The 10027-nt window shown below is 41.9% G+C and overlaps 1 long non-coding RNA gene and 1 pseudogene across 1 annotated transcript; both read right to left on the reverse strand.

Moving 5' to 3' along the window:
* Positions 1-4601: 4601 nt before the first annotated feature.
* Positions 4602-6409, reverse strand: LOC132597123 (uncharacterized). The gene is made up of 3 exons (XR_009563513.1): positions 6154-6409; positions 5376-5420; positions 4602-4628 (listed from the first exon to the last, which is right to left on the reverse strand). It is a non-coding gene; the product is annotated as an uncharacterized lncRNA (long non-coding RNA).
* Position 6410: 1 nt separating this feature from the next.
* Positions 6411-9676, reverse strand: LOC132597122 (UDP-N-acetylglucosamine--peptide N-acetylglucosaminyltransferase 110 kDa subunit pseudogene; annotated as a pseudogene).
* Positions 9677-10027: the final 351 nt, after the last annotated feature.

The raw sequence follows: 10027 nt of genomic DNA on the forward strand, positions 1-10027 counted from the left end.
AGAAGTAAAGCTGTCACTGTTTGCAGATGACATGATCCTATACATAGAGAACCCTAAAGATGCTACCAGAAAACTACTAGAGCTAATCAATGAATTTGGTAAAGTGGCAGGATACAAAATTAATGCACAGAAATCTCTGGCATTCCTATACACTAAGGATGAAAAATCTGAAAGTGAAATCAAGAAAACACTCCCATTTACCATTGCAACAAAAAGAATAAAATATCTAGGAATAAACCTACCTAAGGAGACAAAAGACCTGTTTGCAGAAAATTATAAGACACTGATGAAAGAAATTAAAGATGATATAAATAGATGGAGAGATATACCATGTTCTTGGATTGGAAGAATCAACATTGTGAAAATGACTCTACTACCCAAAGCAATCTACAGATTCAATGCAATCCCTATCAAACTACCACTGGCATTTTTCACAGAACTAGAACAAAAACTTTCACAATTTGTATGGAAACACAAAAGACCCCGAATAGCCAAAGCAATCTTGAGAACGAAAGAAGGAACTGGAGGAATCAGGCTCCCTGACTTCAGACAATACTACAAAGCTACAGTCATCAAGACGGTATGGTACTGGCACAAAAACAGAAAGATAGATCAATGGAACAGGATAGAAAGCCCAGAGATAAACCCATGCACATATGGACACCTTATCTTTGATAAAGGTGGCAGTAATGTACAATGGAGAAAGGACAGCCTCTTCAATAAGTGGTGCTGGGAAAACTGGACAGGTACATGTAAAAGTATGAGATTAGATCACTCCCTAACACCATACACAAAAATAAGCTCAAAATGGATTAAAGACCTAAATGTAAGGCCAGAAACTATCAAACTCTTAGAGGAAAACATAGGCAGAACACTCTATGACATAAATCAAAGCAAGATCCTTTCTGACCCACCTCCTAGAGTAATGGAAATAAAAACAAAAATAAACAAATGGGACCTAATGAAACTTCAAAGCTTTTGCACAGCAAAGGAAACCGTAAACAAGACCAAAAGACAACCCTCAGAATGGGAGAAAATATTTGCAAATGAAGCAACCGACAAAGGATTAATCTCCAAAATTTACAAGCAGCTCATGCAGCTCAATAACAAGAAAACAAACAACTCAATCCAAAAATGGGCAGAAGACCTAAATAGACATTTCTCCAAAGAACATATACAGACTGCCAACAAACACATGAAAGAATGCTCAACATCATTAATCATTAGAGAAATGCAAATCAAAACTACAATGAGATATCATCTCACACCAGTCAGAATGGCCATCATCAAAAAATCTAGAAACAATAAATGCTGGAGAGGGTGTGGAGAAAAGGGAACACTCTTGCACTGCTGGTGGGAATGTGAATTGGTTCAGCCACTATGGAGAACAGTATGGAGGTTCCTTAAAAAACTACAAATAGAACTACCATATGACCCAGCAATCCCACTACTGGGCATATACCCTGAGAAAACCAAAATTCAAAAAGAGTCATGTACCAAAATGTTCATTGCAGCTCTATTTACAATAGCCCGGAGATGGAAACAACCTAAGTGCCCATCACCAGATGAATGGATAAAGAAGATGTGGCACATATATACAATGGAATATTACTCAGCCATAAAAAGAAACGAAATTGAGCTATTTGTAATGAGGTGGATAGACCTAGAGTCTGTCATACAGAGTGAAGTAAGTCAGAAAGAAAAATACAAATACAGTATGCTAACACATATATATGGAATTTAAGAAAAAAATGTCATGAAGAACCTAGGGGTAAAGCAGGAATAAAGACGCAGACCTCTTAGAGAACGGACTTGAGGTTATGGGGAGGGGGAAGGGTGAGCTGTGACAGGGCGAGAGAGAGTCATGGGCATATACACACTAACAAACGCAGTAAGGTAGATAGCTAGTGGGAAGCAGCCGCATGGCACAGGGATATTGGCTCGGTGCTTTGTGACAGCCTGGAGGGGTGGGATGGGGAGGGTGGGAGGGAGGGAGACGCAACAGGGAAGACATATGGGAACATATGTTTATGTATGACTGATTCACTTTGTTATAAAGCAGAAACTAACACACCATTGTAAAGCAATTATACCCCAATAAAGATGTTAAAAAAATAAAAAAAATAAAAAAAATAAACAGTAGCTAAGATAGAACCTTCAAAAAAAAAAAAAAAAAAAACTGACTACTTTGCATAGGAGAAGAACTTTGTCCTATTCCGTGAAGTTCTGTAATAGTAGGACTAATGGGCCAACGTTTAGGCCAGTGTATCTGCGTCATAACAGAGACATCAGCTCCAGTGTCTAACAAACCTGAAAAAACCTTTCCATTAATGGTTCATTTCATTTCTGGACGTTCTTTCCCTATCTTCTGAATCCAGTAGGCAGCACTAGACGATCCAAAAGCCTTTGTTTCTCTCTTTTGATGTTGTAAAATTTGTCCATGAGGTACAAAGGGCAAAAGTAGCAATTGTGCAATTTTATCACCAGGAGAAATAGTTATTATATTTTTAATAGTTTGTGCCATGACTTTTATTTCTCCTTCGTAGTCAGAATCTGTGACTCCTGGCATAATAGTTAAACCTTTCATGGTGACACTACTTCTTCCCAATAATAGTCCCATCAAACCCTTGGGTAAAGGTCCACAGATGCCCGTAGAGAGGGCCTGAGGACCCATTTCAGGAGTTAATACATATCGGGCGGAGGTGCTGAGCTCCAGTCCTGCGCTTCCTGGTGTTGCTCTGGAGAGCGAGGATATTGTATGTTTTTGTTTTTGGTTAATGTCTGATTGATAATTTGAGGAGGATACACAGACATTGCCCTTATTATTTGTTGGGGCCAGGGAAGGCCCCGGGAGGAGTTTCCCGACAGTGGTGGCCCATCCCTGTGGGCCACTGAGCAACAATCTTGTGCCCAATGTTTTCCCCTATTGCATTTAGGGCATAAACCAGGGATTTTCTGACCATCTGGAGGTTTCTGAGTAGGGAAGGAAGGACTAGGGTTAGAATTAAAAGATCTACATTCGCTAGCAAAATGACCTGCCTTTCCGCATTTAAAACAAGTCTTTGTTTTCTTTTGATTGTTTTTGAACCCCACTTTAGTTAATGCTGCAGCCACAGCAGCACCCTGTATATAAGTAGGCCCAATGTCTGCACAAAGGCGAATATAAGCCTCCAATGTTCCCCGTTTTCTCCAAGGTCGAATCGCAGCCTGACACGCATTAGTAGCATTCTCAAAAGCAAGCTGCTTAACTACAATTGTACCAGTGAGTCCGTCCACAATGAGTCTCCCCACCGCCTGTGACAACCTATCTACAAAATCAGCATATGGTTCATCAGGTCCCTGTCGAATTGTTGAAAGATCCTCAGTTTTGTGTGTAGAAGGTCATTTCCTCCAGGCTTGTAATGCCAAATGATTTATTTGAGGATAAGCAATGAAGGGATAAGTTAATTGATCTTGTAAAGAAAGATATTGTTCTTCCCCAATCAGCATATGATAATCAACTGGAATATTATGGGCAGCATTCTTTTCTGCTTGTTCAGCAGCCCGTTCATAAAAATCAAACTTCCATATTAAATAATCTCCACCATTTAAACAAGCTCGTGCAATAGACTTCCAATCAGCGGGGGGAAGAGCTTCTCCTGTCAACCATAGCAGCAGTAAAAGGAGCAGTGGGCCCATATTGAGCACAGGCAGATTTTCAATCTTTCAAAACTTTCAAAGGGAGAGCCTGATGCTCCCTAGTAGCTTGTTGAGGATTATTAGGATCAGGTCTTTCTATGACGGGACAACAGAAAATAGGATCTTCTCCTCGTTTTATTGCTCCTTGTACAGCGCGCTGCAAGGGACTGAGCATTTTTACAGATGTAGGTTTTTGAGCAAGACAGTCCTTATTAACCTGCAGCTTTCTCACTGACTTATCTATCACAGCCATTAGAAAATCATCCTCAGGATAGTTCTCTCTTTTATGTTTACAAGCCTCATCTGTTAAGTCAAAATGTTCCTCTTCATCTAAACTATTTAAATTAATTAGCTCTTTCGGTTTAGGAAGCGGCGACACAGTAGCTGATAATACAGTCTCTCCTTCTGTCAGAGGCTTATGTTTTTCTGACTTTACATTCAAATCAACACTATCATGAGAAGCATCTAAACATATTTTTATCACATTCCACAAACTATATGTAACAACAGGAGTATGAGTAGGCCCTCGAGACTCATAATAATTTTTTAAATCTTCTCAAACTTTTTGCCAGATTTCTATGTCAACAGAGCCGCCATCAGGAAACCAGGGAGATACACCATGGATATGCTGTAAAAATTCAGTCAACTGTGAGGTAGAAACTTTATTACCCCGAGCTTTAAGCATCGAAAGTAAAACCTGAGCAAATAATTCACACTACTTTGAGGCCTTTTGCCTCATCTTATTTTATTTCTGACTATTGCCTCATGGTTCTATTAGTTCCACTTTTACTGGTGGCCACACATATTTTGCATAAGGGTTCTCTTACCTGCACTTTCTTTTTCTTTTAATTGCCTTCACACTTCAGGTCTCTGTTCGAGTGCCACTTGCCGAGGACTAGCCGGAGAAAGAGCATCTCACCGCTCAGGGTCAGAAGGGAAGGGGTAAGGAACTGAAGTAGCACCGATGGATGGGGTCAGAAGGACCAAGACAACTGATGGTTGCAAGGCAAATTTTATTATGCTACAGTTGCAGATTATCTAGACTAGAAATCGGAAGGTTGCCAGATGGTGGTTTACATTATCTACAGACTGTCTCGGCTCAAGGTTAACTTCCCTGGGAGGAAACCCATAAACCCAGAAGCATCAAAAATAACCTGCACGTGCAGAGGGGAGACAGCTTTGCTTGTCTCATTTTACATTCTTTCTGATCTCTGGGCCCTGGTGATTTATCTCCCATGGAATGGAACAAGGAGGGGAACAAGTAGGGACAGTCCCTTCGAGCAGCGGCCGCATGCCTGGCATGTCCTTACCTGCTCTCAAGGCTGACTGCTTCCCACACATATGTTGCCTTGTTTAAGCCTCAAGCCCTCGATCCTTTGTTGAAATACAATAATTTCATTCCTATGGTTTTCAATACCAAAATCTCAACCTCCAGGAGGGCTAGAGTCTAATTTTTACTCCAAACCAAGTAGCAGTGCAGTTCACTACTACTGAGGCTGGATCCATAAAGACTTCAAGACCATGTCCAGAAGACAAGTTATTATATATAATACACTAGAAGGTCTGAAACATAATTATCATATACATAGTTGATCCTTCAGAGCTTTTTACCTATAACATGTTTTTTGATGAAAGTTATTTAATGTACTAGAGATAACTGTGACTTACTGATCAAATATTTGAATACTTATACTTACCTGGGATTTCATTTCTGCTGAAAGAAAAAGGAAGAACAGGACTCACTAAAACAAACAAACAAACATTAGAAATGAAAGTAAAAATCTTAACACACACTATCACTTTTGGAAGCAGCATAGAGGGGCAGTCAACGGTAAACCACTGGTGAAATAGGTCAAAACTCTAGGCCAAAAATCCATTATTATTATCATCAGTGACAGTACCACAACTGTGCCCTTCAGAATTAATAATCACTCCTAAGAATCTTCATTTGGCACCAGATGATGCGGTTAAGAGAAACACTCTGGGAGGTTTTGAATCAGACTTGGTTTTTTGTTAGCCAAGTTACAGGAGAGTTTTTAAAGTGGGGGGAAGGAAGAAGGAAATGGACCAGGAAAAGAATTTAAGCCATCATCTATAAACCAACATAGCACTGATAGTTCCGAACATTATGTCAGACACTAAAATGACTGATATAGGCTCAAGTGGTTTATAAAACCTACAAAAAGACTACACCAGCAAAGTCCCCATTTATCTGTAGAGTTCAGAAACTAAAACAAGGAATATTTTAGCTTAAAAGCTTATCTCAAGAGAATCATATACACTTCACATGAATAAAAATACCTGAAACCAAACATTTTTAAAAGCTCCAATACCCAAAATATAAAGAAAAATATTAATTCAGAAGACTCAATCAATCCATGATAATCACAAAACGGCTGGGCAATCTCTATCTCCCTTCCACACTAACCATCCATCCCATGGAAGACCAAGGGAGATCAGACCTTCCAGACTTACCTTCCAGACCTTCCAGACACCTGGCTGCTGCAAAATTCTATGGAGACTCCTTGTGGAACAGCAGTTTCCCATCTCTTGTGTCTCTCCCTATCATGATCATGATCATGCAGGAAGCAAGTCTGGCTGTGCTATTTCTTATCATTGTCTGTCACCCATCTGCAGCATGGTATTGTACAGATAAGGAAAAAGTAGTTCCCTTTCCCCCAGAAGGTTGAGGCTCAGGTACAGGGTAATTCTCCTGTGCACACAGTCATTATTTAGGCCAACTCAGTGACTTCAACAGGCTTAATCATGTGATCAGGTTTGTTGCCAGCTGCGTAATGCTCCCACATCTGTAGATAGAGCCGCTCTAGGTCCATTGTGTATTGTTTGGTGTTGAACAGAGGGCTAGATGTTCTCTGCTTCCAGACTTTGCCACAAAGTTTCTTCAGGTATTCTAGATCAGTTCCCAGTTTCACAGCTATGTCTTCATATTCTTGTCTATTTTTAGCAATAAGCTCAAGACAGCCTAAACAAGTGAGCTGGAAAGCTGCAACTCGGGAAGCAAGAGTCTCTCCTGGCATAGTCACCATGGGTGTCCCTGACCAAAGGACATCCATCCCTGTGGTGTGTCCATTACAGAGTGGAGTGTCCAAGCAGACATCAGCCAGCTGGCCTCTCCGAACATGTTCCTCTTTAGGAGCAACAGGTGAAAAAATGATACGGTTCTGGGGAAGGCCCATATTTTGTGCATACTGTTGAATATTAGGTTCTCCTACTGCTGGAAAACGCAACAGCCACAGTACACTATTGGGAACACGCTTCAGAATATTTGCCCACATGTGCAAAGTAGATGGGTCAATTTTATATAACTGATTGAAGTTACAGTACACAATGGCATCTTCCGGTAACCCGTACTGAGAACGTGTGGTTACAATAATGGTACGGGGAACCTCCTCCCCAGTGGCAGCCTTAATGTTGATCTGGGTAGTTGCCAGTCCATTGCTAAGACTGAATCCATTAATTGTTATCTGAATTTGTCCTCTGTTAATCATTTCAATAACTGCCTCTGCAATAGTATTCATAGGAATGACAGGCATATTAAGAGCTGTATTACTGCTGTCTGCGTTGTCTCCTCCATCAGGACATTTCATCTTGACAATCTGCACATCTGGGAGACTATCAAGAAATGCTTTGAGGTCGATGCCATTCAGCACAATCCGATTGTCATAAATGTGCCCATTGGACTTAAAATCGATGACTGCTTTCTTCTTCAGGTGAGGGAACATATTAGCATGATCACCAATAAAGAAAGTATGGGGCATATAAGCCAGTTTCTCAGAATACTGCTCAGCAACTTCACCAGGTGAAGTTTCCTGATCAGTGATGATATAATCCATGAAAAGCACGCCACTGGTCCCAGGGTAGCCCAGCCACATTGCCTGAATAGGAGCTGGCCTGAGAGCAAAGAGTTCATTTCGAGCACCCTTGGTATAACCATTCATATTTACAAGGATGTGTATACCATCTTGATGGATGCGATCAGCTGCTTTCCCATTGCATGGAATCTGAGAAAGATCAATGAAATGATGGGCTTCTGCCATCACCTTCGCTCGGAAGTTTGTGCCATCATCTGGGCTCAGGGCATAACAGAATACCTCATATTTATCAGGATTGTGCATGCCTGGAATAGACTGCATAAGATGAGAAGTAGGATGATTCCCAAAGTCAGAACTCACGTATCCTACACGCAGTCGACCATCACTGAGCTTCAAGTCTTTTGGATGTTCGTACGGTGGTTTGTGAAGGACACTGATCTCATCCAAGCAGAGGTTCCCATGGCTCTCAGCAATAGCCTTCCTGAAGCCATGAGAAAGAGGATAGAGCATACTATGATGAGGCTGCACAGAAGGCAACCTATTCTTCTCCAGCTGGTCAGCCACAATGCTGACCAACTTCTTCATTCGCTCATCATAGTCTGTCCAATCACAGACAATCTGCAGGCAATGAGCCAAATCACAATAAGCGTCAGGAAAATCAGGTTCAAGCTTCAGAGCAGTGCGATAAGAAGCAATTGCTTCTGGAATATTCCCTGAATACTTGTGAATGGAAGCCAGATTGCTGTGGGCATCCGCAAGTGCAGGGTTAATCTGAATGGCACGAGTATAACACTGCAAGGCTCCCTGAACATCCTGCATCTCCTTTAGAGTGTTTCCCATGTTACAGTAGGCATCAGCAAAGGTAGGACTGATTCGAACAGCCTCCTTATAATGCATCAGAGCTTCCTGCAGTTTTCCCTGCTGCTGCAATACACTTGCTAAATTTGAATGGGCAACAGCAAACTCTGGGAAGACTTCTAATGCTTTACGATACAAGCGAACTGCCTCTTCAATGTTTCCTTGGTCTCCTTTGATATTGGCTAGGTTACTCAGAAAGTCTGCATGGGTGGGACACAGCCGCAGAGCTGTATTATAACAATCTTCTGCTTCGGCAACACTGCCCTTCTCTTCCAGAGCGTTGGCTAGGTTGCAGTAAGCATCAGGGAAATGTGGTTGCAATTCAATAGCTCGCCTGTAGGTGTCTATTGCCAGATCTATCAGGCCTTGCTCATAGTATACACAAGCCAGGTTGGCATGTACCACTGCATGATTTGGGCTCAAGCTTAGGGCACAAAGGTAAGCTGCCACAGCTCTGTCAAAAATCCGTGCCTCTTGCAAGACATTTCCTAAATTGATATAAGCATCCAGAAAACTGGGGTCAAGGGTGACAGCCTTTTCAAAGTGATGAATTGCAAGCCAAATCTCCCCTTGTGCATTGAAAACACAGCCAAGATTACTCCAAGCTACTGCAAAGTTCGGTTGCGTCTCCATTGCTTTCAAATAACATGCCTTGGCTCCTTCCAAGCGACCCAGGGCTTTGAGCAGGTTCCCCAGGTCACTGCGAACACAGTACAAATCAGGATTGCACTGAAGAGCAGAGACGTAAGCTTGTACTGCCCCTTCCATGTCGCCTGCTGCTACCAAAGCGGCTGCCAGGTTAATATAACCATCGATGAAATCTGGCTTGAGATGCAATGCATGCCGGTAATGCTCAATTGCTTCCTGCAACTGCCCTCTGTCCTTGTACACATTCCCCAAATTCGAATAGGCTTCTGCCAGAAGAGGGTTCTGTTTAATTGCCAGAGTACTAAAGTGGGCAGATCTGTCCAGCCTTCGACACTGGAAGTGTAGAGATGAAAGTAATAAAAGTACTCCAGTATTGTCTGGCTCTTGTCTCCACAGCTGCATGCAGTGTCTCTCAGCTGCCTCAAAATCTCCTGCCTGATATTCTCGATGTGCCAACTCAGCTAACCCTTGGAAGGAAAGCATACGTTTCGTTGGTTCTGTGCTGTCGGCCACGTTGCCCACAGAAGACGCCATCTGGAGCTTCTGGAGAGAGTGAGAAAAGGGGGTAATTGAGTCCCGCTGCCGCCACTACTGGCAAGAATGTTTCTAGAGGTAGCAAATACGAGGGCAGCAGCCGTACCACTGCTTTGGCAGGCTTAAGCGGCGGCGACAGTTACAGGCACCGAACCTTAGGAACTCTGGTTGGTCATCTAACTCTCACGCTCTTGAAATCTTAATTCTTAACCCTGCCCTCTTCCACCATTTTTCTCCTAATCAGGGAATAAAAATTACCTATACACTTGCCTTAGAAGAAATCAAAAGTCAGTAGTCCAAACACTTTTCAAAATTTTGTTTTCTGCCCAGTTGGAAAGGAAATACATGATTGACTTTACTTCATCATTCATATAGTCAATGTGGAAAACATTAGGGCTGTGAATTTCAATACAGTAAGATCAGAAAATTTTAAATTGGCCTTCCCAAACCACTAATAAGTAACCGATGTTGTATAT

Source organism: Globicephala melas, chromosome 3 (assembly GCF_963455315.2).
Source record: "Globicephala melas chromosome 3, mGloMel1.2, whole genome shotgun sequence".
In the NCBI taxonomy this organism is placed as follows: Eukaryota; Metazoa; Chordata; class Mammalia; order Artiodactyla; family Delphinidae; genus Globicephala; species Globicephala melas.